Raw genomic sequence first — 27,535 nt, forward strand, 5'->3', positions numbered from 1 at the left:
TTCACTGGATTTGGAGGACCTGTGGCTATTGACCTCTTCACAACAAACAGAAGGAAAGTTCTGGCTCTCTGTCTTTACCACCCTGGCTATGGGAGGTCCCTGACAGCAGAGAAATGCCCATGTCACCCTCTCAGGTCTTGAGTTCGCAGAGGAACAGAGAGGTGCCCAGGGATAATACTGTGAGTGTGGCAGACTTTGAGTCTGACTGGGAGTTTAGACAGCCCTCTCCAGTGTCTCAGAATACTAAAAATCTCAAGCAGAAGAGGAATCTTTGTATTTCTGCTTCCTTCTCAACCTTGCTGTAAGCCAAGAAGAGCAATAACTGAGAAGCAAGCTCACTGATGTCAGACTTCCCTGTTACATCTACAAAAATTAGTGAAGACTGATATAACAGGGGACTTTTTAATTTAATGTTGTGGACTACAAATTGAATTCTCAAACTTGAGAATTGCCAAGCTGACTTGAGGCTTGACAGTTCTTAATAGCCCAGTTACAAATTAATAATTTTTATGTAGTTGAATGCATAACATTTTGATAAATTGTCCATTTGCCTGTCTGCTTTATCCAGCTGTGACCTGTTTCCTTTCTAAATCTAAGGAAACTTTGTCCATAAGTTGGCTGTGATAGAAAAAGCTATTTAAAACCCAGATACCCCAATGCTTTTCACATATTCTATTATAATAGGTATTGCTGAGCCACTGAATAAAAGTAATATTGTATGTATAGATAATTTCCACATTATTTTTGTCATTTTAATTTCCTCCTTTCTCTCATGTCATTGCGGACTTGTAATTTTTCTGTATAGTTCGATACCTTTAACTCACAAGTATTTTTCACTGTTATTCCTCGGCTCTTGTAGGATCTTTCAGTCCATCTCAAATGTCCTAGAATACTTACAATACCAGCCCTACTGTGCCATCAATAACAGAGACAAAAGAGGTTTGTATTGACACATGACAGTCTTTCAAAAATTAAGCTTTATCTTCTGGACAGGAAGTCTGGAATCATTAGTACTTTCAGGTTAGAAAGGCAATACAAATCCTAACCAAGCATCTTCCTCCGGATCTGACAGCTTGTTTGTGTCAAGTTAGGTGGACCACTCCTTGCCTAGCTTAGAAGACAGGTTGCCTGCTTGCCTCCTCTGTCTCTTCATTCTTCAGGACATACCCCCATCCAGCCCACCATCCCTTTGCAGATACCTCTTGAGAACCCTCTTCCTAATAATTTGACTTCTTTTTTTTTGTTTCTAGTGCCCAGGCCTGTAATGCTTCATTATTACCTTTGATATCTCTCCTGCTAATTATAGCTAGCTAGGTACGCTATTGGTGAACATCCACCTCATCTGGTCCATTGTTTTCCTTGCATCTAGCACAGGTTATGACACAAAGTTGATTAAACCAGACACAGTTATCGAGAGCTTTAGGAAACCTCTCTGCATTAATGCTGTAGCTTATCCCCTAACATAAGAAATAAAAAGTTGACATTGTATTTATAAAAACAATGTGAATATTCTGTATTTAATCACACATGGAAAAAGTGCTTTTGCATCTGTTTATCAACAAATTCCTTAATAGAAAACAAATGTCATCTAAGGAATAGATTTTTACACTTGAAAAGCAGTTTGTGATTTTCAGACTCTTTCTCATGTCAAAATACACTTGAAGAAAGATAAATATTTAGAGGACCCATAGCAACTCTCACGTGTGCTGGCTGCAGTCATCCTTGCCTGTGAAAGTCCTTCTGACTCCTTACCACAAGCCGATCATATGGTAATAGCCCTCTGTTGTATGATCCACTTTCTACCATAATCTGTACTAGATGAAAGGAAGCAAGGGATGCCATGATGTCTTTGATTTCATTCCTCTGACCCACTGAAGGGTTAAGGAGGCCTAAACTAGTCCTGATAGATACTATGCCCCTGTGCCTTTCTCCTTTTTCTAGTCTCTCCAGGAAACTTATTCCAGTGTTAAATTAATCTTTCCAAGTTAAAGGGCTTTTTTGATGCCTGGCCTAAAATTTGCTTCACTTAGGAGTAAACCCATTGTTCCTTGTTTCACCACCAGTGAAGACAGAAACAACCTGTTCTATTCCTTTCAGTAAACTTCTCCTGGAGATGACCATGATCTGTCTCTTCCAGTCTTTTCAGAATTATGTAGCCTGGTTTTGTTCAGGGGTTTTTGATTGTTTGTTTATTTGTTTTCCTGGTCTTCCCTCAAGACCCTTCGTTTCCAGATCATTAATCCTCTTTGGACTTTCACCAGTGAAAGTGTGGTGCTGAAGACGGAAAGATTACCTAAGCTAAAACTTTACCAGAACTGACTAAAATGACAGATTTACTATAACTTTCACTTGCAGTGCTTGCATTTTTGCTTCCCAGTATGATGCTTTCCTTTTCTTGTCCTCCACAGTTATAGTTTCCATTCTACTATAAGGCCCAGGTCCTCTTCTGCAGAATGATTGCAGCAAGATTAATTTCCTACCTTGGGTTTGTGAGGTTCATTATCTCTGTACAATAGTTTAAATGTAGGACTCCACGCGTACTTTTAGTGAATTAATTGATTCTTTTTCTTCCTTAGACCATTTCTCCTATTTTTCATGATAATATTGAGCTTTTATCCTGTACTCCAATGTGATGCAGCCTCTTCCATGCTGGTATCATCTTCATGTTTAATAAATTCAATCCATTCCATTATCCATCTCATTAATGAGTTTACTGAGTAAGAAACACCTTGGTGGAACCTGCATAAAGAACTTCAGTTCAATTTGACAGTGAGCCTTTAATAATTACCTCCCTTCAGTACCATCTTTGTGAAGGATGAGGTGTCAGTGCAAGGTGGAGCCTTGTTTCTCCAGCCTTCTGGAGAAACATCTGCCTTCCAGAAGCTACAGAGCTTCCTGCCTGTACTGTGTAACAGATAATTGATTTTGTGTTACCAATTTAAATTTAAACCCCCCTGACCTTACACTACAGCCATATTTGCCTGGGAACATATGTGTGTATATGCATCCTGGTACAGAACTTCCACCTTTCAGGCCCAAAGCCACAGGTGTGGCTCCTATATCCTGTAAATACCTAAGCAGCACTGGCTTTGCATTCAGGCTGATAGGTTTGAGGGAGATCTTTCTTCTTGCTGATGTGTTGCTTCACAGTGTTTCTCAAGCATGGCTCACTATGGAATAGGAGGCAGTCAAAAGTGGGATGACTCACACTCATGAGCTATTTTTATCTGGTTTATTTTGCCCTCCTAATAATGTTTTTCCTCTTTATTCAGAAGACTCTGTCAGAGAAAATGAGGTGTGCTGGTGTGAATCCATGGGTGTCATCCCCAGCTGGTAGCATGTAATCCTGACTGAATAGTTCACCTCATCTTTTCCTCAGTTTCTCCATTGCAAATATAAAATTCACCTAAAAGCGTGAAATATTCTTCAATCACTTGAACATGCAAATGACTCCTGTTATTCCCATTTGTATTTTATGGTGAATTTATTCCTAACCTCTTCTAGAAGAAAATCTGGTTCTTCCCATTCTCAGACTAGCATGGCATCTGATCACCCAGTGAGATCACCAAGTCATGTGTGATATGTGACATCGGAGTCAACTCATTTAATAACTTTCCACCCGCTCTAACACATTTTCTTTGCCTTTCATCTATTTAGCAGCAATGGAAATGAATTTAGCAAGTGCAAGACAATGGGTAATCCATCCCTTTTTGGAGAGGCTGGGGCTGACAACTTGGTGAAAGAATTTAGCTGCAGCAACTGTGCCAGATGCAGTAGAGGATTTTTCTTCGTCAACCTCCTAAACATTTCCGAAATGACATCCTGTGTAGGTGTGTGTCCATGAAGGTCTCCACAAATCTGCCCAAGTCAGACATTTGTCTCCATTAAGTCATGTGCAAAGATAAGGGCATTCCTGTAGTCAACAAGATGGCACATTGTATTTTAAAATGAAGGATTTGCAGGGATGGCAGCTCATTTGCATGCAAGCAATGTGAATGTAGCAGAGGAGGTGTTGTAAATCACCAAAGAGCTACTTGACAGTGCCACTCTGTGAGTCTGGTTCAGAATTATTAGAGCAGGCTGAGGATGGTTTGTTTGCATATCAGTTGAGGTAAGGCATGTTGGAATCCCTGTAAATAATAAAACAGGCTGATTAGGCTTAGCCATTAATTAAGTGTCTTCACTGTGAATAAACAGTGAAATCTTTCGGTTTGCCAGGGACCCCTAATACTGTGATAAATATGCAGTTGCAAAAGATCCTATAATATGGTTTGACATCTTCATCTATTAAATTGCAGCTTTCTCCCCAGTGACAATGGGTTCAAATCCCACAGTGGATGATACATCTGCCTAATTTTGTTCATTAAAATATATTGCTTTGGAGGTCTTAGATAACCAAGGTTGAGAGCCTGCTAGGAAAAAGAAAGGGGAAAAAACATGTTAATACTGCAAAACTGCAGTGCTCAGTCACGTGCATGGATAGCACTTTTTTTTTTTTTTTGTGAAAAAAAGATAATAATAAAAATCTATTTTTTTATTATATGGATATGAAAGTCATTTGTTATTTGACTAAACTAGTATATATTCATTTAGAACCTAATTATTTCAGAAGTTGGTGCTTGAAGTGTTTATACTGATTCTAGTGTCTACTGCCCTTCAGTGTGGAGTAAGAGAAAGTTAGATCATTTTTACAAATTAAATTTCTTCAAACTAAAGACTGTTAAAAGCGACTAAATCTCATACCCCGAGTCATGAATTGATCATGGTAAGTGATCATCAAGGAGACTTTTTTCCCCTTATGCACTGCTGAACAATTGGTGAGGTGCAATGTGGGGATCTTTCATCTTCTGAAGATTTGAATATCGGCAACTTTTGCAGTTGCTAGACAGATCAATGGGCTGAGGAGACAGTGACAAGTTCTGTTTTCTTGTGTAACTTACAAGTACTGCATATCATGCATGAACATTCTCTTGGAAAATAAGGGGATTTTTAACCATTCAGAAACACGGCAGAGATCCATTCCATTCATGTGAAAGCTGATGTCTTCATTCCCAGATGTTCCCCTTCTTCAACACTGTCCCTGCTCTCTGGCACAGCAAACTGAGCCAGAACAGCCTTATTAGAAAAAGGGGTGCGGCCATCATTTTGGTATTCTGATCCTCCTAACAGGTGCTGAGATAATTACAATGCTGAGCAGGAACATTTGAATAGGTGGGAGACAGATGACTCAGCAAAATCAATCTATTGATCTCAAGATTTTTTAGGCATTTAAGTGCCATGCAACAATTAAAGGCATTTCTGAGTATGCATTAAATAGCTTTATTCTGAGAAGCTCTCTTTTTCCTTTTATACATAATAGAGACTGAGAATGCCATTGAACTTCGAATAGCTTTTAGGAAGCCAGTGTTCAGCAGATAGACCGTTTGATGCTGACAGCCTTGTATAGTGGTAAACAATCAGCCAGGTGGCAGGAGATCATTGAAGTTAATGTTGGGGCAAGTAGCAACTTCCTGAATCCTCAGGTTTACTTGAGGTTGATCAAAGGTTATAGGCCTCAAAATGTAATTAATACAGTGATAAATCCATTTGTAACATTTTGGTTAACTTCTGTTAAGTACAAAGAAACAGAATCCAAGGAGGACAGCAATGATCATGAGGTTTGATTACAAATTTGGAGAGTCCACATCAATGCCCAGAGTTGCTCTCTGAAGCTGTCACCTTTATACTCCAGAGAGACTGTACAGGTAGCCATTGGAAGCATTCCTCTCTCTGCAGTGACTTCAGCAAAGTAGCATGGGAAAGGCACATGATACGCATGCCAGGAGACCTGGCTCGTGCAGAGATTTGTAGCAATACTCAGTATGCTGATGTCACCCAGCTGGCACAAGGGAAGGGATTAGTCAATGTCTAGACATGCTTGAAGCTTGCAGGGGATCTGGCTATTTGCAAGTGACAAGGAGAAGTCCTGCCAGAGTTTCCATCCCTGCTGCTCACTGAGGGAGCACGACTGCTGTTCGTGAGGCAGATGGAGAATTTAGGTGTGTATTGAGAGTCTGGGCTTCTGCTCCTGGACACTGTCCAAGAAATCTATTTTAGTTTCTGTGTGAGGAGGAGACACATCTCTTCTCCATTAAACTTTCTATTACTATGTGTACCTCTGTTGCCTGGAGATATGGCTGCCATAATTCTGCTTGATAACACATTGTGGTGTCTGCTACTGCTTTTATCCCTGGTTTCAACAGCCTGAGGGATCCTGTGTCCCCAGTTATGATTAATTGATCCTTTTGGGCTGGAGCTCCTTTGCTATAAAAGCAGGAACTGCTGAAGGAGTAGGCATCCCTGGGTTTGGCATTTATTCTCCTTCAAGGCCTTTGGGACTGCAGGAGGTTTAAGTTATTCAGCCTTTGGCCATATCACAAACCATGTCCTTTTCTTCCTGGCTTTTGCAGAACAAATAGCCTGAGAGCTGGAGAGGTTGCTGTTTATTTTATTGTCTTCTTATCTTGCCAACATGCTTTGAAAGGTGGCATGAGCAGTCCTTTTGTTTGTGGCTGGAAATTTGCATTCCACCCAGAAAAGACAATGACCCCCAAAGAACCTTTTACAGAGCTAAAGAAATATATAATTTAGAAAGTTTCTTCTTCCCCATATAGCTCAGCTAAGGCACATTTCAGCTCTCATTAAAGCTGATGGAAAGCCACCTAGGTACCTCAATAGTGTGGAGTCAGGCCTATTAATTATTATACTGCTCACATTCTGGGGATACACACAATTGCTTCACAGTCATTACAAAATATACCACAGACTGCTCTGAGAGCTCTTGATAACTCTATTTTGGTTAATGGAACAAAATGGCATTACAGAGAAATTTCAAGGTAAGCTTTGCAGACTATCACAGCAATTAGCATTAGATCACTCCAGCCTGACCCTCCTTCATATGAAATCAAGACCTTCTACTGGTGCTTCTGGATTTAGCACTGCCAAGTTACTCACACATTTGCCTGTATACTAAAGAAATAATCCGCAGTTTGCTTTTCACATACAGTCAGGACTTCCAAGAAAATAAGGAAGTGCCATAAGCTACAAGAAATCACCTCTGTGAAAGGAGAGAAGAGGTCTGTGTCCTGCTTTGTGTAATAGACCACACAATTGGCACTCTAACAAAAGAAAATGTGCACTGCACTGCTAAAAACTCCACAAGAAGTGCAGAATTTGCTTTGTTCTCTAGACCAGTTTCTCCATCTATTCCAAGCTCTGTCTTTTTTTACAGAAAAGATTTCTAGCTGTGAGAATAGCCTTCCCAATGCAAACGACACACAGTTTTGTGGAATTCACAGCCAAGCAGACAGGGTAAAAAAAGTCTGGAGAGCCAGATCCAAATCTCTCAAGTAACACTGAGGCTGCTATTGACTTTGGTGGTCTTTGAATCAAATTCAAAAAAAATGTTCTAACATTCCATAGTCACCTTAACAGAGAATATTTTTTCTGATGCCTAACAACCATTTATAAACCTCAAATTGCTGTAAAACTCTACAGAATGACATACTGATTGCATCCATCAAATGTGCCCACCTAGTGTGGCTGGTACATCTTTTTAAATAGATACTGCATAGGAAATTGTTCCTGGAACACATGCTTATTCTTACAGCAGTAGTAAGCAGTCCAGCCAGCACATCTGGGTCCAGTGGCATGGTCTTTGTTTGAAAAGAACCCATAGAAAAAAAAAAACAAACCCAAAAAATAAAACCCAACACTTTTAAAATTCCACAAAGGCCAATGAAAAGCCTTCAGTTACCTATTTGGTATCTGTTCATCAGTTGGTTTTGCTCATAGCTACTAGCTTACATTTTCCTAAAATGAATCTTCTTTTTTTTCTCCTGATGACGTTTCTAATCTCTAGGCCCTTTTGTAGTATTTATCTCTCCTCTCAGTGCCTCACATTTTATTACAATCTACAAATCCTGTTAATGCATTTCATTTACCCTCTTGTCGTGGTTTAAACCCTAGCCAGACAGCTTGTTCACTCACTCCCAGTGAGTGGTGCCGGGCTGAGAGCAATCGCGGCCCCACCCCCAGGGCTCTCCCCTTCTCCACTCCCGGAGGAACGGGGAGGAGGATCGAAAGAGTGCAACTCCTATGAGTTGAGACAAGAACAGTCCAGCAACCAATGTACAACACAAATCACCACCGATACCACCAACGACAACAATGATAAGAGAAAATAACAAGGGAAGAGAATACAATACCACCGGCCAAGAAACGAGTCCCACCCGGAAGCCCGTGGCCTTACGGGTAACTCCCAGTTGCCCCCCACCCTGGGCATGACGTGCTGTGGTATGGAATACCTCCTTGGCTAGCCTGGGTCAGGCGCCCTGTCTCTGCTTCCTCGCAGCTTCCCCTCCTCCCTGGCAGAGCATGAGCCTCACAAAGTCCTTGGTCAGGGTAAACACCACTCAGCAACAACCGAAAACATCGGTATCACCAGCACTGTTCCCAGGCTGGAAGTCAAAACACAGCACTGCACCAGCTACCATGAAGGAGAAACATGACTGCTACTGCTGAACCCAGGACACCTCTCTACTGTCACATAAAAAAGGGTAATAAATGAGACCCCAACTCTTTAGAGGATTAGGGTGCAAGATTGGCCCTAAAACATTCCAGCTGCTGTGCTTTAATCATCTCACTTCACACTGACCTTTTCACGTAATACTGCTTACTCTTGTCTGAATACCTCTGCAGTTTTTCAACCACATGCCAGTACTTATGAATGAATAAGCTGAAATAATTTTGAGATGAGTGATGGGCTCTGGCCTGCTAAACTCTGACTTACTGGAGTGGGCAGTAGTGCTAAAATCTCTAGGGCCCCAAACAAGAATGCAATCCACCACATCAGTGGTTCAAGCTAGTACCAGAGTATGTCCATTAAAAAGAGAAAGACTCAGATTTCTACCTGGGAGAGACTGAAGCTGTGTGTGGAGAGTGAACCTTACATGGTTTAGGGAGAACAACAATAGGAGACATTACTGGGGGGATCTGTTACAGACCACCTGATGAAATCCATCCGTGGGTCCTAAAGGAGCTGGAAAATAAAGTTCCTAAGCCACTGTCCATCATATTTGAGAAATCATGACAGTCAGGTGAAGTTCCCAACGACTGGAAAAAGGGAAATATAACCCTCATTTTCAAGAAGGGGAAAATGGATGACCCGGGGAATTACAGACCAGTCAGTCTCACCTCTGTGCCTGGCAAAATCTTGGAGCAGATTCTCCTGGAAGGCATGCTAAGGCACATGAAAAACAACAAGGTGGTTGGTGACAGCCAGCATGGCTTTACTAAGGGGAAATCCTGCCTGACCAATTTGGTGGCCTTCTATGATGGGCTACAGAACTGATGGACAGGGTAGAGCAGCTGATGTCATCTACCTGGGCTTGTGCAAAGCGTTCGACACTGTCCCACAAGGCATCCTTGTCTCTAAATTGGAGAGACATCAATTTGATGGATGAACCACTCGGTGGATAAGGAACTGGCTAGATGGCTGCACAGAAAGAGTTGTGGTCAATGGCTCAATGTCCATCTGGAGACCAGTAACGAGTGGTGTCCCTCAGGGATCGGTGTTGGGTCCAATCTTGTTCAACATCTTTGTCGCTGACATGGACAGTGGGATTGAGTGTGCCCTCAGCAAGTTTGCCGATGACACCAAGCTGTGTGGTTCAGTTGATACGCTGGAGGGAAGGAATGCCATCCAGAGGGACCTTGACACGCTTGTGAGGAGGGCTGATGCCAACCTCATGAGGTTTAACCATGCCAAGTGCAAGGTCCTACACCTGGGTCGGAGCAACCCCAGGCACAGCTACAGGTTGGGCAGAGAAGAGATTCAGAGCAGCCCTGTGGAGAAGGACTTGGGGGTGTTGGTCAATGAGAAAATGAACATGAGCCAGCAGTGTGCACTCACAGCCCAGAAAGCCAACCGTATCCTGGGCTGCATCAAAAGGAGCATGACCAGCAGGTCAAAGGAGGTGATCTTGTCCCTTTACTCTGCTCTTGTGAGACCTCACCTGGAGTATTGTGTGCAGTTCTGGTGTCCTCAACATTAAAAGGACATGGAACTGTTGGAACAAATCCAGAGAAGGGTCATGAGAATGATCAGGGGACTGGAGCACCTTCCACATGAAGATAGGCTGAGAAAGTTGGGGCTATTGAGCCTAAAGAAGAGAAAGCTGCATGGAGACCTCATAGCAGCCTCCCAGTATCTGAAGGGTGCCTATAGGGATGCTGGGGAGGGACTCTTCATTAGGGACTGCAGTGACAGGACAAGGGCTAACAGGTTAAGACTTAAACAGGGAAAATTTAGACTGGATATAAGGAGGAAGCTCTTTACTGTGAGGGTAGTGAGACACTGGAATGGGTTGCCCAGGGAGGTTGTGAATGCTCCATCCCTGTCAGTGTTCAAGCCAGGTTGGACAAAGCCTTGGGTGGCATGGTTTAGTGTGAGGTATCCCTGCCCATGGCAGGGGGGTTGGAACTAGATGACCTTAAGGTCCTTTCCAACCCTAACTATTCTATGACTCTATGGTAGTATCCTAAGTCCTTGATCTTGGGCTGAACCCCAGCACAAGCAAGAGTACGAGGTATGAGAGCAAAAGGTATGGGTAGGACATTTTAAGATGGGGACAGCTTGACCTTTCATCATCTGCTCCTGACACTGTGTATGCCATCACTTTCATCAAGCCATCACTGGCATTCACACTGAGGTGCCAGGCTGGAGTGAGGAACCAGAATCCCGCTCCCTTCAGCTGGAAATCCTAGCTCCTAACCTAGAAACCTAAACCAGCAGATAGCACCTCATCCCCAACACTAGGTCTCACACTCATTAAAAGGAAAAAATGTGTTCTTCTGTTTGGAATTATTTCTTGGAGGGTGTTGACATTTTAGTTAATTTTCTCTAAAAATATTTATCAACACTAAATCAAAATGTGTGCTGTCAAAATCAAGACTTTTACATGAGTATTATTTTTCTGACTGAGAGACATTCAAAAGAGAAAAGATTTTAATTTCTAATTTTGACTTGGATGAGGAATATTTTTCAGAAATTTCACCAATTCCTGAGGGTTTTCTGTTCACTTTTATTTTGATTAATTATTCCTTATGCTTTCTTCAGGTTTTTTAATCTCCGTGAAAGGCCTTTTAATCCAGGCTCCCAAATGCAGATTAAGTTCTTTGAAAAATGTCTATCTGTATGATCATCCCTCTTATGACTGCATCTGCAAATGTGTGCTTATGTGTCTATGACCAGCTATGTCTGGAACCAGTGGCCTCAGAAATAATAGGTAGACACCACTACACTCAGAAAAATATAGAAAGCTTTCTCTGAAGTCAGAAGGAGGCAATCTGCTTTATTGTATACTTGCAAAATATTTATACCATAGTATAAATGTCATAAAACAGTCTAGTAAAAATATAACATTTTGCAAAAAGCCCGAAGAATTAAACAAAGCTCATTTCTGATTAACAGTTAGTAGTAAAGTAAGATGAGCATTCTGGGTGCTGAAAAGGGAAATTAAGCACATTTGGAGAATCCAACAGGAAGAAACAAGCCATTATGATTTTTTGTAACCGCTTCTCTGAGTCTTTGTGATCTGGTGATTTTACTGAAATGTGTATATTAGAAGATGGCCCTATGAAGGAATACAGATTAGGACCTTAAGAAAAATAAAATAATAGTTTAACGGATCTCAGGGGAAGCAGGAGGGTTGACTCTCTGGTGTGATATCCCAGATCAGTGGGACTTTGTGGTGACTGATGGAACACATCTGATGTGCCAGAAAGGAGAATCAGGTCTGCTAGTGATAGAAGAGAAGCAGAGGAAGAAAAGAAAGAAATTCCATTACTGAGACTGGTGAGGATGACAACAACAAGCCTATTCTCTGTGTGTTTCCATTAGAATTCACTCTGTTCCCTACCAGTCCTTGATCATACATAAGGATGAGGCCTGATGAGATGCAACCAGCAAAGCAGCCCAGCTGCTACTGGCATGCCAATACTGGACTAACTATCCAGTCAGCACTACAGTGTGGACTTCACAGTGGCAATGATAAAAAATAAACCTCTAGGGAATAAGGAAACAGCTGCAATTTTATTAAAACACAGACAAAGAAATAAATAATTGCTTGGTTTACAAACTAATCTAACTCTTCAGTACTGATTACAACATATTTACTAAGCGTACTGCCAGGCACCTGGAGGTTATTTGCCTCAGATAGATACCAACAGACCAGACAGAGAGGATTTTCTTATGAGGAAGCCAATTACACTACAGTAAGGTTTATTGTTTTGCCTGTGTTTTGCTGTTCTTCACTCAGAACAACATAATTTAAAATTATCAAAAGACTAAAACACAGGCCCTTTTTCCAAGTGTGTCTGAGCATGTGCTTGCCTTGACACAGCTGTCTCTAAGGAATTGCCAAAACTTTCAAAGCCCTGGACAACTGTCACAAGTTACAGTCATGTCTCTGGAGGATGTGGAGACCACTCCTCTTCCCTGGAGAGCATTTCACATCTTCAGAGCAGTAGATGTCAAGAACTAGAATTTTTAAGATATTCATAGAAGCTAACTGTCAAAGTGCCTGTAAATGCGCACTGTGCAGGTTTTCTTCAGGGAAATCTTCCACAGGTGCTGAATTTGAGATACCTCCAAAGCCTGGCAGCATTTATGCTGTGACTGTATGCTATGACTACATTTATGACTGTAGCATACACCTGTATATGTCCTGGCTTCTTTACTGAGGAAGTGTGTGTATTGTTGATGCTGACTATAGCTGGAGTAACAACATTCAGGGAAACACTGTACTATGCAGATGCCCTATAGGATGCTGTGGCAGGTGACTGAGAAATACAGGCATATCTCTAGACGGAAGACTCAGTTGAGCATAATGCTGCAATGCCATCTTCCTCATGGTGAACTTTTTTAGTTGAACACTTCCAGGTTATGAAGCGTGATCAGCAGTGCAAGGTCTTCCTGAGTCTTGAGGAAAAAAAAAAGTAAGTGGTATATATACTCTAACTCTGTCTTTCCCCAAAAGAGAAATGTTTGCCCTATCTGCTTCAGAGAAATGCCCAGAGCTCTTAAATATTCACAATGTTAAACAAAACATACACAGATCTTCAGGTTGGTTAACATTTTGTCTTTGTGGCTTGGGAATCTCAAACAGTGGCAGGAATCCCACTGATAACACCTTACTTATTGCAAGGATGAGCCCAACAGAACCAAATTCATTTATTGGCCATATTGACAAAATTTCAGACATGTAAAATTCTGTCAGAAGAATATTTTTTTAAAGGATCTAGTTCTGATGGGGATGTCACCGTCCCTCCTTACAAGCACATTAGGGTTGGTGCAAGTACCTCAACTTGTATCAAAGGAGAATCCTTGTCTGTCAATAGATGTGAAAGAGATGACCTCTGGAGCAGATGAGGATGTTACAAGGAAAGGCACTAATGAAGCTCTCACTGAATCAATGGAACAAGGATCTCATCAATCATGTCAGTGGAGTCTAGAAACATGAAAATGAGAAACTGCCTAACTGCAGAGATATAAGATGCCTCTCCTGGAGTGTTGTCCTGACTTAAATGCAGTAAGTATGAGACGTGCTCCACAGAATATATGCTCTTGATACTCTGTACTATGAAAGACAGGCTTACTATCACCTCTCAGGTTGAAATATAAATATCATATAAAAGAAATGTGAGGGGCTGATTGAAATCAGTAGAGAATCCTCTTTTTATAGTGGTTAAAGCCAAGGACAGTAATTGTGCACCTGCTGTTAATATACTGCTTGGGATACACCAGACTGATTCCCAGAAGAAGCACTATTCCATGGGTAAGGGGGAAACTGGCATCTGTGGCTATAACATGGGTAATATTTTAAGGTTGTTAGAAGAATATATGCATGTTTTTTTTTACCAGAATGAAAATCAGTGACTGTCTCAAGAACTATAATGTTTATCAACCTTCTGCACTGACAGTTACTCATGTATTTCCATAATTTCCCTAGGGGAATCTACTGGTTAAGGTCATGAATGTTTTTTTGTTGGGTTTTTTGTTTTTTTTTTTCCTCCAAATGAGTATCAGGTTCTCTGCAGGTAATCTCTGGAACATCTTTGCATGAGAAGTACAGATAACTCTGGGTCTCCCAGAGTCCATGACTTGCTGAGGCCAAGTTGACATCCTGCATGTATATCAAATGCAATAATTAGTCCACCTGTAATCCTGTTCAACAGTTTGATGTATCTCAGAAGGTCACCTTGGAATGCTCTTTCTTCCTTGCACAATAATACAGTATAATGGTAAAGAAAGTTTTATCTTTATAATGCAGAATTTTACTGGGCTTTCAGCAAACAACAAAACATTTAAACAAATAAAAATGACAGCAAATTAAAACTAAATCCTAGCATTATCACAAAGGTCACTCAGCATTAGCAATCTGTGGGTAAGCAGAAGTAGGAGTGTTTCTAGGGCTTGGATGTGGTCCTGCAAGGTGCAGTGCATATCTTCCAAGATACTAGACTCCTGTCCACACTGAAGAAGCTCAGAAACTTGCACAATGGCATCCATATGTAGTAGTAAACAATAATGTAGTCAGCAACAGTAGAGGTTACAAGTATACATGTTTTGAAAGCTAACTAACTGAATAAAAGTGATCATAAATCAGAAACCATTTTTGTTACTGGTTTCTCCATAGCCAGTAGGGGTTTGAATGTACACCAGCTAGAGATGCTATCATCAAAAAAATATAAAAACTGTTTTCATTTTTGAGCCAGGCATATTTGCTGTGTTATTTGCATAAGGCAAATCCTAACCTAAGGGTGGAAGGGGAAGAAGCAGGGTTCTCAGGGTCCATAAGTCAGAAACTGATTAGAGAAACTGTGGTCATGTTTAGAAGACTTTCAATAATTGCGTAAGACCTTCAATTGAGCACTCACCTTTGCACTTTATTAAATGTTACAAAGCACTTATCTTTCAATAAAGGAAGAGACAGACTTAGTGACACAATTTCTTTCCAAATTAATGGCAAATAAAGCCTTTTTACTTCAGTATAATGAATTTGATTATGCAGCTTTAGCCCTTTACTCATAAAATTCATCACCACTGAGCAGCCAAAGAAGAAAAGGGATTTCTAAGGAAGGGTACAATTTTAAACATCTTAGGCAGTCATCTGAAATGTTGTTTATACACTGTGTGATGCAGATATACTTGTTTTACTGACTATTTAATGCCACCGTAATCAGCAATAAAACATAAAATTATGGCTCACGAGCTGGAGAAAAAAAAATTGTTTTCTATCATTTTTATCACCCTGATTTACATATCTACATAAATATTTGGAGATTCTGCACAGAAAAGATAGAGGTGGAACTGCTAAAGCAAAAAAGTGTAGTGCTATTGATAAGGCTATGACTATCTCACCTGTTTGACCTACTATTAAGATCTGAGCCATTCATCCATATCAAAAATACAAATACAGATAATGAGAGGTTTCCACAATAAGACCTAAACAAAGTAAATTTCCTTCTAGATGTAGTTTGAATTTAATGGCTTGTCCATGAAATAAACAAAGCATCATTAAAAAAGAAAGTTTAATGATGCACAGTGAATCAAGAAAATGTACGATATGCCAAAGAACTCTTTAATCTTAACAGGCTCCTGTCTATATTTACTGTGACACATTGTCAGAAAAGCTGAGCTCATCATGCTGCTTTTTTGATAACATCGTGATGCAGAATTTTAACTGGAACAATCAATTTTGACTGCTGTTCCCCACTGCTACACACTGGAAGGGAAAATGTGTTTTGGTGGTGAAAATTACTTTGCAATCTTTCCTTCTGCTTTGCAGAGTGATCCGTGCCTCTTCTTACATGCTGAAATGGAGTTCATCCTGCTTTTATTGGTTCAGGGGAAAATCCATATTTCCCCAGAGCAATTAGAGAAAGTAGAATTTGGCCTGATTTGGAATGATAAATATCTTTCTCTTCTAATGCTAGTGTTGGGTATTCTTACTAGCTTGACTTGATACTAGACTCTGAAGTTACCCTAAAGTAAAATGAAACTGTTTTTTTTTCTTTCACCTCTGCACTATGTCACATCAATTTTCATACAGCAATTTTTTTGTTTTGTTTTGGAGTTTTGGATGGGTTTTGGTGGTTTTTTGGTTGGCTTCTTTTGTTTTGTTTTGAGTGGGGTTTTTTTTGTACTATGGAGGATCATATTTCAAACCTGCCCAGATTTCTGGCTTCACTGAAAATTTATCTTGCTGATGCACGTCTGGCACTCGAACTAAGCTGTATCTTCCACTTCTTCAGTAGCCTGCATGACATCAAAATGCTACTTATACTGTGTACTACTGTTTCTTATCTAGATGATGATATAAAGAAAAGCAGAGGAAAAGGTAAAATGCCAAAGAGACACTCTGTGGTGTTTTCATAGCTTGATCCTGTCCTCCTGCAGCTCAAAAATCCATCTACAAGAGCTCTGAACTGTCATGGGCTGTGAGGATGGGTGACAACAAAATCTATTTGTCTTGGCTGAAATGACAGCTTAAAACTCTAGCCCCTTTTTAACACGTGTGCTGTTGCGGATATAATGGATCTGATTTTCCTCTCAGTTACCTTAAGTATAAATCAGGATTATCACCTTGAAATTGCACCATCTTAAAGCAGAATAAGATCCATTTCCAGGTGTTGCTCTAGTGACAAAGTTGTTTTCAACAGTTAGATTTCCAAGCATTAAATACTGTGGGTTAGATACAGAACAGAAACAAGCTCCTGTAGTGTATGATTTCTCTTACTGCCAGGACTCTTGATCCCTAGGAACTTTACCAGTATGTACATTTCAGAGTCAAAACATTGCTAGTGTGGTAGTAGTTTCCTAACCAATTTCAGTGTTAGTCTTCTCTGAAGAAAAAGGTTAGTCTACGTTGCTCCGCTAGCCCAAAACAACATGGCAGTTAAGCAAGAATGTACCAGTGTATGAAAGTCCTTTCATACTAATGCAATCTCACAGAACTTCTGAGTGAGATAACTCATAAACTCCACCAGCAGGATACTGTGGGATGGTGTCAAGCAGAGGGAAGGGCTACACGTGCCTGTGCCTCAGGGAGCCCCAGGAGCCACCAAATCTCCTTCAACAAGTCCAGGCTGCCATCAGTGCTCTTGCCTTGTGTTTCACTAGTGAAGATGAAAGATATTTTTCAAGATACTTTAGCTTGTGCCAGGGAAACTGGCATTAGCAGACAACGACTGGGGAAATGAAAGGGTTGCTTGAAATTACCTTCGTACACATGTAACATCTGAATCCTCCTGATTTCTTTGTACTAATATGGGACCTGTTCTACAGTATCCCTAGAAGAATAGGGTTCTAGGGATGGTATTTCCAGGAATTAAATTATAGTCCATTAAGATCCAAGGTATACAGTGTAAGTAGGAGGAAATATATGTTGCTAACAGAAAACAAAAAAAAATGGTTGTAGGGGTGTGGGAAGAGAAAAGAAGAGGTATCAGTACTGACATAGGTATTTTTGTTCTTTTTAATATTTCTACAGAATGTTTCCCTTATGGTGAACCTCTTTAGTGGAAAAGCTGGTTGGCTAGTACAGAGGGAATTAAAATTGCAATTTATTTGTGCTCCCTTTTTATATAGATACAAATAACTATGAACAATGAGTCAAATGTCAGCCATGATGCTTGGAGCTATGGCTCTGCATTAATCTTCAGCTTGGCAACTTTTTTTTTCTTCCTTCAAATTTGTTTCATCTGAAGGGTTATCCCCTCAGCTGCTCAAGTGGGAGATCAGTTACCCAGCTTCAACTTCTCTGTGTAATCCCTCTATTTAAAGGTGAGATAATCAGCTTTTGTTTGCTTCACTTGGATCTAAAACAATCTCTGGACTAAAGACAAAGAGAAGCCTACATGGAGAGAATGCAGAGTCTCTACTTGCCTGCAGAGAAAGGAGATGGCCTTTTATACTCTTTCCAGCGCTGAAAATTCTCATGCCCTGCAAACCCCAGTGGTATAACTTAGAGCATTACCCAGAGACAAATGTTCCTGTTAGTAAGTGAATATCGTTTGGACAGCAAGCTCAGGAACGTGCCAGAATATCTGGCATGACTGATCAGCCTGAGAGAGAAAAAGAATAAACACTTTGTTCATCAAGTGATGGAGCATAAGCTTGCTACTTGGGGAGCTACCTTTCAAATCCTGTTGAGGAGAGGCAGAGGAAAGAAGACTTTCCTTCTTTTCTTCTTTCCGTCCTTCCTTTTTTCTTTCCATCCTTCCTTCCTTCTTTCCTTCCATCCTTCCTTCCCCCCTTCTTCTTTTCTTTTCTTCCCTCCTTCCTTCCTTCCTTCCCCTGCATTTCTCCAGTAGACTGTATTCCTATAGCACTTTTGCTTGGATCTTCCTTCAGAAGATCTAGCAAATAGGAAATAGGCATCAAGTTTGGGCTTCTCCCCATTACGAACTGAGCTCCCTCGGGAGCTATAATTCAGCCAGAAATTCTATGCCACAAGGAAGTAAAAGATACAGGGTATCGGATAAAATTCCCACAAGGCAATGAACCTCTTCAAAGGCTGACAAAATAAGCAGTTTTGTTATCTACAAGCAGATGTTTCACTCTGCAGTTCTATTTCATGCTTTTGATATTTCAGCTTTAAGGTCTATTTGGGAGTAAACATACACTAATGCATCAGAATTTCTGAAGGCAGCAATTCCTATTTTAGGACTAGTTTAGGTAAAGGGCCTAAAGTATAAGGCTTCTGTGCAATGTGTTCCTCAAGGAAACTGCAGGTGTTAATGCTCAGGGAACATGTTCATGTCCCCAGAGTAAGGTTCCTAGTTCTGGTTGGGTCCAGTAGAAGTTACTATACAATAAACATCCTGGCTCTTCTTCACAATGTAAAATGTGATGCATAGTAGCTCTGTAGCTGTGAGTGGCTAAGGGAAAATGCATCTGGAATTGTCAAAGAAGCGATAAGTGTTGCTAAGCACTTGTGTTAATGAACTCCTTGAACAAGGCAACACAGCCCAGATCTGATTCTGCCTGCAAGCCCCTATAGGCTCATTAGGAAGTGTGCAGGATCAGGAGAGACCTCAACGGACTCCCTGAAAAGTCACCCTGGCAGAGGAACGGTCCTGTGTTTCCCCACCCTGGCATAAGAACTTGATGGTGGTCAGAAGTGTGAGAACATGGAGCTGTCAGGGAGTTACATAGGAAGAGATTCCTCCAAAGGGATGGATCAGAGGGATGTAAACCCTTTCCCCACCCATTTCTTATGATTACACTATTACAGATTCAAACTTGCCAAACGCAAAAGTTACAAGTTCCCATAGCAACAGTTATCTCTACCACAATTTGTGCCCTGTACACTTATACACATTTATCATTGAAGAGGAATATATTACATGACACATTTAACAAAAAAAAAGAAAATAAAATACTCCAGCTGTGGAATGTGGCCAAGGTAAAGATTGCTAGAGAAACCTTGATTTTTGCCCTAATCGACCTTTTCAATTTTAACTGTAAAACTTTATGGTTACATTAACAAAAATTTGTACTTTTTTATCTGTTCACCATATTCCACAGACGGTAAGTGAACTGTCCAAGCAGAAGAAATGTTCTGTTCCCTAGATAAAGTCTATTTTCTACTAAGTCAATATTTATTCTCATATCCTCACTGGTGGGCTGAGCTTCATTGTAGTCTTGCTAGGACAGGAATTAACAAATGTATTAAGAGAGGACTGGTGAAGAACTCAGTGATGCGATGTCAGTTCAGGCAGCTGTCTGCTTTAGTCAGTTTTGCAGTTCCCTAATCTCCCAGAAATACACGCAGAATTGGATGCAATTACATGGAGTTTTTATCCTAGTTTTGATGCAGAAATGTGGGTGGTTTGCCCTTTCATCAGACATATAGGAATGGCTTTAACAGCTGTCACGGTTTAACCGCAGCCAGCAACTAAGCCCTACACAGCCGCTCTCTCAGTCTCCCCTGGAGAGAATTGGAAGAGTAAAAGTGAGAAAACTCCCGAATTGAGATAGAGACAATTTAATAAGTAAAGCAAAAGCTGTGCATGTCAGCAAAGCAAACCAAGGAATTCATTCACTACTTCCTATCAACAGGCAGGTGTTCAGCCATTCCCAGGACAGCAGGGGTCCATCACATACTGCAGTTACTTGGGAAGAAAACCACCATCACTCTGAATGTTCCCCTTTCCTTCTTCCTCCAGATTTATATGCTAAGCATGACACCATATGGTTTGGGATATCCCTTTCGGTCAGTTGGGGTCAGCTGTCCCAGCTGTCCCCTCACAGCTTCTCATTCGCTGGTGGAACAGTATGAGAATAAGAAAAGGCCTTCATTCTGTGTAAGCATTGCTTAGCAGTAACTAAAATATTCCTGAATAACCAACCCAGTTTTCAGCACAAATCGGAAAAATAGCCCCATACTAGATACTATGAAGAAAATTAACTCTATCCCAGCCACAACCAGCAAAAATGCTCAACTTAAATTTCAGCTTCTCCAGCATTGTGCTGTCAACAGTGACTGACAAGTGTCTGTGGGAGACTAAGGGGGCTTCCCAGAAGTTCCTCTCAGTCTCTAGCAAGCTATGGCACAGCAATATCATTAAACTGATTTGTATTTTTTTCTCTCTTCCTGTTCTGGGTGCATCAAGTGATTAACTAATGTTACGCAAAATGCATCAGAAACAACAATGGTCTGAATTTAGCTCTGAAAGAAGTGGGTATCATTCTGCCCATTTCAATGGAAATACTTCAGGGACAAAATTGTGCTACTTGACTTAATTCTCTCCTGCTATCCTTGCAAATGCAAGCAATTTCACCGAATCTGTGCAAAATGAAGATAAGTAAAAGAAGAATCCTCGTGGATGTACAAGGCTTTCTGTCTCCATGCACTTGTGTCCTTGTTGACAGCTGCTCACTGTAACTATAGACCACTGTCAGATCAGATTGTCATTGTCTTACACATTAACTCCACATTTCAGATGGTGCAACCTGTCATAGGATTGTTCACGTCAATTGATGTGAACTGATTTGCTCTAATAAGTGTTTGGAGCAATTTGATGGTGGTGACTATTACACAAACCACAAGGCAGTGCCAAACTGCACAATCAGATAATCATTAATTTTATCAATTTCATTACCTTCACTATGATAGTAAAACTGGGAAGGTAGATTTTTATAGCTATCATGACAAGTTTTTTTTCTGTGGTTTCTTGGACTTTCATTAATTTCAGTCCTGTAAATCAGTCTTTCCCTGTACAGCAGTTTTCCTAGGCAGATTACACAATACAAGTATACAGTACTTGCCATATATGCTTATGTCCCCCACCCCCCAAGATATGCAGTGTGTATGAGAATATGAGAGTGTATATGTATGCAACTGACACCATACCAAAGGTTATTAACCTGTTCTTCACTGACAGCTCTACTGAAAGTGAGATACAGGCATTTCTTACACAAGAGACTTGCTATTAGGCTGTTATGTATCCACTTGGAAGTAAAAGTTACATAACCATGCTATCATACCCAGAACCAGCTGTTATGTAGGCAAAAGACTTAGAAATAGAACCCTAAGTGTCATCAATATACTTCGTGAACAGATTCTTAGTGCAGAATTATGATCATTGTATGCAACAGCTATAGTGCAGTTTATTGGAGAGATACCTTTTGAAACAACATCTTATTTAATGGGACCATAACATTTCTAAAAGAGAAATGTTACAGATATTTAATATCAAAGAAAAAGCATATACATGTACCCGCCGATACAAAGGTTGTCTTTGCCCTAAGGCTCCCACGAGCTGAAGATTGGGAGTGTCTGAAAAGGTTCACTTTATAATTAGAGCAGGGAAAACCTTTCCTACTTGTGACCAGGTATGATTAGCTTTTGACACTCAATTATTTCCATATATCTACAGTAAAAAGTTACCTAGATTTCCTCGATTGACAAATTTACCAAAGAGAGCTTCGATTCCTACAAGAAGTTAAAAACTATTTAAGTGTGACAATTTGAGAAAATCTGAGGTTTCAAAAATTAAAAATTGTTCCTTAATATAGTACCGTAACTCAAACATCTTGGTCTACAGATTGGCAGATCATTTCTTTTCTCTTTCCCTCAGACAACAAACATCTTAGCTGGTGGTGGGTCAATATTAGCATTTAATTGCTTGACATACACATGAGGAATATCTGCCAGCTCTGTCAAGTCTGAGGCATACATAACGTATTCCCTGATGCCTGCCATTATTGCAGCTTCTCCCATAAGAAAGAAAGAGTTTCTTCCTTCCTCTGCAAGCCCGCTTGCCAACCCACAATATAACAGCAACACAGCCCTGGCAATGACCTGCTGGTCATAAAGGCCTATACACCGAACTGCTTAATCTGTACTCAAATTAAATTGTTTTTCTGATCAAAGAAAACAGTTGAAAGCTACAGAGTTGGAGCATAGCCTGGCTATATCACCATTTCTGTATCAAGGCTAATTCAGAGCAGCATGGGTCCCAGCAGGGGCCATGTGGGATTCAACCAGGCCCCATTCCTCCACTGTGTAAGGCTGGCAGCTTATCCCTAATCTTTGTTTCTTTTCTTCTAGCCATGCATTAAACCATGTGAAGGGATCTCCCTTTTATCCCATGACCGTTTAATTTTTTAAGACCCTTTGGTGATGTGAATCATTTTTTGAAAACCCAAGTCCAGTGTATACCAGGCAGCACACCCTTAGCCTGAGTCTCATTAACTCCTTCAAAGGATGCTAATGGATTTGTGAGGCATGTTTTCTCTCTGCAAAATGATGTGTTTACCAATTCTATTTTCTATGATCTCTACCAATTTGTCTGGTGCAGAAATCAATTTTACTGGTCAGCAGTTTTTCAGCTCTGCTTTTTAAACGTTTTTTTTTTATTATTTTTAATAGCATCACATTAGCCACTTTCTATTTCTCTGCTTTCAAGAGTGATTTCAGAAATTAGTAGTTTAGCAGTGTCATATTTTAGCTTCTTTAGAATGCTTGGCTGAATGCTACCTGATCCTTGAGATTTGCTACTGTTCTTTTATTGAATTGCTCTGAAAATCTCTTCTGTTGACACTTCGATTTCAGACTGCTCTTCAGGCTTGTCCCTGTAAAGAACAGTTCTGGTGTGGAAACCCTGGTGACCTCTTCTGAAGAGAACATTGATGCAAATCATTCATTTAGCTTTCTCGCCAGGGCCATAGCTTCCTGGAGTATCCCATTTGCACCTTAATCATCTCTCAGCCCATTGACTTTCCCACAGGCTTCCTGTTTCTGAGAAAGTTCTTATTAGTCACTTTTATGCCTGTATGAAATTGCTCTTAAAAATCTTTTTTTCTTTTGCTTGCCTCATTAGAGCTCAGTGTTTGACAGGATGAGTTTAACTTGTCTTTTATTTTCCTCATTTGTACAGGACTTCCACATTCAAATGGATGAATGTTTCACTTCTATTCTGTTTAAAGATGTTGGCTTTTTAAAAAATCTTGGAGGAGCTTGTTTGGTTTTTTTGTAAGTACATTTGATGTCCTGGCTCTGAGATTCTAATAAGGCATACTCCCCCAAAGTATTTGATTAGTTTTCCCAGTCCTTTTAACTATTTCTCTTCACTTTCACGTAGTTTTTCATTTTTATAATTTAAACATGATCATCATTAACTTTTTTCATGTTTTCAGTCCTGTTCAGTTGATGTAAGTATTTACATTTTGACCCAGAACCTATTCACTGCTTCAGAGAAAATGTATTTTTTTTCTCCTTTTGTTTTTTTTGATTATTTATTTCAAGGACTAGCTCCAAGGACTCCAGGTTTTGTACCTCACAATCCAGAGACTGCTACTGGAGGTGAACTAAGAATTGAAATTTGCTGTGTACTGTCATTGGAAATAAAATCACTTTCCTGTGTCTTTGACAACACAGATGCAAAGAAAATAAAAGTGGGTGGGGGGAGGTTAAAAATATCATATGTCATTGTAAATCAGAAGTCACCAATCTAAAATAAATAAGCTAAGACACAAGGACAGTGGTGTTAGCCGATACCTGGAAAACCGATAGCCCTCATGTTCCTTAATCATCTACCATTACTTGTGACAGTCAACAAATGAAGTACATTAAATCTTGAAGGTAAGTAAGTCACCCTTAATAAGCCGATGCATTTAACGAATTCCCTTGTTTAACTCCTAGGTCCAGAAAGGGCTGTGAGGTTCATAATGAACTCTGCAGCAGCATAATGTCATATAACCTGAACTAGCCAAATTTCAGCTGGCCAGCCCACCTCTTGTTGCTTGGGAATAATGCCTGCAAATCTGTGGCTTGCCAGAAGAAAGGAGGTGGCCAATCACTGTTTCCGTGGCCTCTTGTCCTCCCCATGCACCTGGCCTCATCACCCCCACACTGTGCTGACTGCTCCCTCCTCACCATTGTGTCCCTGGTGCCAGGCCTGAGCTAGGAGGCTGAGATTGGAATGCATCTCCAGATTCAGTGCAACAATTCAGATGCAAATAAGAGTAAACACAAAACGTGTCCAAGAGCAGCTGCCCTCCTTGAAGATCCACAGGCAGACTAGTTAGTTACTCACCCCATACTACTATTGCCAACAGCAGCTAGGAAAGCAAACTTTCAGGAAATACCCAGGACCATTTCTCCTTGTGTTGCCTTCACAGGCCACTTTGAACTCTACAAGTGTCATGTCAGCAATACTCCCACTGACTGAACAACTGCGATGTTACCACAGTTCCTTTGACCCTCTTCAAGGTACTCTGGAAGGACTTGGTCTAACATGCTTTCCTATAGCTCTGCCTGCCCCAGAGAATCTAACAGCTGCACTTTTCCAGACCTGAGAGACTTGTTTTCATAGATTTTTAAGACCAGAAGAGACTAGCATGTTCATCTGCCACCCTCGAACACCACCCGTTTAATACCAGGCACAAGTATGACCCTGGTATTGAAGCCTGTTAAGTTAAACTTAGTAAGCTTATTACTAGTTTCATAGCTGCTTCTCTGCATGTGCTTAACTTGGGGAAGAAATTCTCAAGTCAAAACTGCTTTTTTGTTTAATACTGCCTTATCAATGTGTTTATCTTTTGAGTTGACAGGAAAAATAACACCAGTTCTTATATTCATGGATATTCATAGAGGTGAGAGGATTTAAGCAGTTAGGGGTAGTGTTTGAAAGATAATTTAGATCCCCTTTGCAATCGCCAACATGGTGATAGAAATCTCTCCTTTTCCCTGTAATTTTTCCTTTTCCTTTTTGCCCTGTAATAATTTACTTATAAAACATCCTCCTTGTATTATTCCCAGCTATCAGAATTAGTCAGCAAGGTACAGACTAAATTCTGATACAGGGCAATTTTAGTAAATGGAGAAACAAACACAAATTATGTCACTAGTGAGCCCAAGATGATGTGATGTGGAAGATGAGCTGAATCATTTATTTCACCTTATCTTCTATGGATAATGAAATAAAAAGAATGAAAAATAAATAATTGGTTTTATAAAAAGTGATCTATTCATGTGCCTTGCCCTTCCGTCCTTGCAGAGAGCTCTCACCAGCCAAGTGTATCACTTGAGTTCACACTGTTTCATCCATTAGACATTTGACTGTATCTATGTCAAGTAACTTTAGATCCCATTCAATTCCTAAAGTGTAGCTGTCCGTATCATGAAAATACCACCCTGTATGCAGGCAGTCTCATTTAAGGCAGTTGAACTGTCTTCATGATCTGTGCAACCATGCTGTCAGCAGGCAAGTCCCAGAGCAAGCTAGCATGCACAGCCAGGAAGTCGCTGCACTCCCCAGAGCACAGGTGAGGTTGCAGTTCTTGCACTTGTGCTGCTGCCTCTACTGTTTTCTCTTTCTGTTGACCGAAACCTTCTTTCACCAGCAGTCCCCACCACACAAACTTCCTACATGAGCATTTTAAAAAGGGAGGGCTGGTGCATCCTTGTTTCCATGGGCATGTTCACAAAGGCAAAAGTCATGATTTCAGCAGAAACTGAAGAAACTTGCACTTAGAAAACCACTTTGGCAGCAACAGCAGCACACTATGGTGCTGGGAGTTCAGGTTAATCTGCCCTGAAATGATGAGTACATGCTGAGGTAGCTGTTAAGCACTAAGGACCATGCTGCAGAGCATCCATCTTGTGGTACCCAGGCTAATCGCACCAGAGGTGTCTGCCTTTGCTGCAGTGACACCTCTGATGACAGCATAGGTGGTTTTTGCTGCTGCACACATCAGAGTGTTGAGACTGTTTTATGTTGCTCTGAGGACATGAAGCAAAAGTAAGTAAACATTTACCAGTCAGCTGAAATGGGTGGTAATGGCCACTAATTATTAAAGTCAAATAAAACAACTGGTGCTTTAGTGACTGACCTTTCTAAAATTCAGAGAGCATCTATTTGCTACAACATTTAGACATCAGCTGCTGTCACATGGCTAAACTTGCTTTAATATATAAAAATTACTATTTCTGTCTGCCAAAGCTTAGTCTCAAGAATTTTTCGATGATTTACTGTCGTCTCTGAATTTTAACCCCATGATGCAGGGTTGATGAGCGAGTGCCTTTGAGGAGTTTTTGTTTTCAGATTTTCCCAGATGTCTTGTGCCTGAGACATGGTGTTTTATGAAAGAAGACCAAATGTTACCATCAGAGAAAGATAAAATAATCAGATGAAATAAAAACATCTAGAAGCTACTTCATGGAACTTGTGGGAATAACTTATTTAAGGCACGGTGACTATCGGCAACTAAAACTGTGCAGAACTGAATCTCCTGCTGAGTAACAATTTTCATCAGTAAACTAATTATATTTCAGAGTTGTTAACGAGCTTATCTATTAATTTATGTGTTCATTTAAAAACTACTAAATAGAAACGTGTTCCTGAATAAATACTAATCTCACTTTTGGGGGTAAATTGTCACTCAATCATATTTATTACAAAAATACTATGAAAACTCCCGCATTATTTAGGGAATTTGAAAGCAAACAGTAGGTTGATTATAGCTAGGACACTGACAGCCAGAACTAGGAGTCTTGTTGCATCTGTGTCACCTGTGTCAATATAAATGCTTTAGACACTACTGATATCTATTCATAATCATACTAACTGCTCTTAGACTAACAGAATTCTGCACAACCTGTTTCACATCATTAATTTTGAGTCATATTGACCAGCAAATGAAAGGCATATAGGAATTACCAAAACTACTCCACAACTGAGTCGCATATAGGTTTATGTTGGTGGAGGGCTTCTTTTCGAGCTGTTGACTAAATTCCTCCACTGATCCTGAACAAAGTATCCAGAAGTTGTTACCTATATACACATTTCTTGGAAACAGAGAAAAATTGTTTTTAAGATGAAAGCATAGGCTGAGACAAAAGCTCTGGCTTCATCTGAGCTGTCTTCTAGACCCCCCAGAGGCTTTATCAAAACAGGTCATGTATCCATAGTTTACTGACTT

The sequence above is a fragment of the Pezoporus occidentalis genome, unplaced genomic scaffold (genome assembly GCF_034315485.1).
Source record: "Pezoporus occidentalis ecotype Australia unplaced genomic scaffold, CSIRO_AGI_Poc_V1 ctg7, whole genome shotgun sequence".
Lineage (NCBI taxonomy): Eukaryota > Metazoa > Chordata > Aves > Psittaciformes > Psittacidae > Pezoporus > Pezoporus occidentalis.